The 1,178-nt window shown below is 39.8% G+C and overlaps 1 pseudogene; it reads right to left on the bottom strand.

Moving 5' to 3' along the window:
• Window positions 1–414: 414 nt before the first annotated feature.
• On the bottom strand, window positions 415–773 carry LOC102810990 (annotated as a pseudogene).
• Window positions 774–1,178: the final 405 nt, after the last annotated feature.

Here is a 1,178-nt window from a genome sequence, read left to right as displayed (position 1 = left end):
TTATCTCGATCTTCCATTTGAAATTTTCTGTTCAGCTCTTTTATCTCATTATTTCTTTCCTTTGCTTTAGCATTTCTATGCTGGATAGCAAGCTCCGGACATGTCTACTCTGACATCCATTTGGATATTTTCTTTCTTTTTCTCATCTTAATGACTTTCTACTTTCTTTCTGTGTGCTGTTCTTGACATCATTCCACAACTCTTCTTTACTTTAGGTCATTAGTGTTTAACATATCAAATCTGTTCTTGTTTTTTTTTCATGGTTCTTTTCAGTTTATTGGATGAAGGAGTTACATTAGTCCAAGTTAAAAGTGGACCCCAAATGGTTACATTATACAAGTTGTGAGGTTTCAAACTTGTGACAAGGAACAGAGGGAAATTTTCTACTCATTGCAAGGAAATCCTCATTTAGCTTCAGTGAGCCATAAGCACTTCAAACCCAGGAACCTTCAGCTGGTTGTCCTTAGCCAGTCCAATCTCTACAAGGAACTGGCTATGTTCTTGCACTGGTCACCCTGCAGCTGAATTACTTCTCCATATTCTGGATGCTCAATCACAGTACTATTACAGGTAAATTTCTTCTTAAACACCTTCACTAGTTTCTCTTTATTGTAATTGTCAGCAATGTCTTTTACAGTAGTAAGGGTCTTCCTGCTGGTTCTCTGTTGAATTCCTATATGGATATAATCCTCAGTCCCAGCAAGAAGCAGGTCATCACCCTTACCTGCATCAGCAAAGGGGTCAAAACAGTGGAGGTTCTTCACAGCAGACATAGGATACATTTCCTTTTCCTCCATGGAAATGGCCTGAGGTGGGGTGGAAGGGGTGGAGGACAGAGCGTCAGGAAGCGAGAGGGCTCAAGGGAGAGGCAGCTGAGTCCTCAGTGGCGGCTCAGTGACTGGGGATCAAATCTGTTCTTGATATGATATCTAAATTCAGGTGGGATATGCTCAAGGTCTTATTTTTGCCTTCATGGACTTGTTTTTTCTTCATCTTCAGCCTTGATTTGCATATGAGCAATCTGCACCTGGTCTTGTTGTGACTGATGCTATGGAGTTTTTCCCCACAGATGTAGTCAATTTGGTTCCTGTGTATTCCATCTGGTGATGTCCCGTATCACTGTTTATGTTGATTAAAAAGGTATTTGAAATGAATATTCTTTTTTTTAAAAAAAGTAT

This window comes from Chrysochloris asiatica, unplaced genomic scaffold, assembly GCF_000296735.1.
Source record: "Chrysochloris asiatica unplaced genomic scaffold, ChrAsi1.0 scaffold00552, whole genome shotgun sequence".
Classification (NCBI taxonomy): domain Eukaryota; kingdom Metazoa; phylum Chordata; class Mammalia; order Afrosoricida; family Chrysochloridae; genus Chrysochloris; species Chrysochloris asiatica.
Note: the sequence above shows the minus strand (reverse complement) of the source record. Positions and strands in the feature narration are given on the sequence as shown.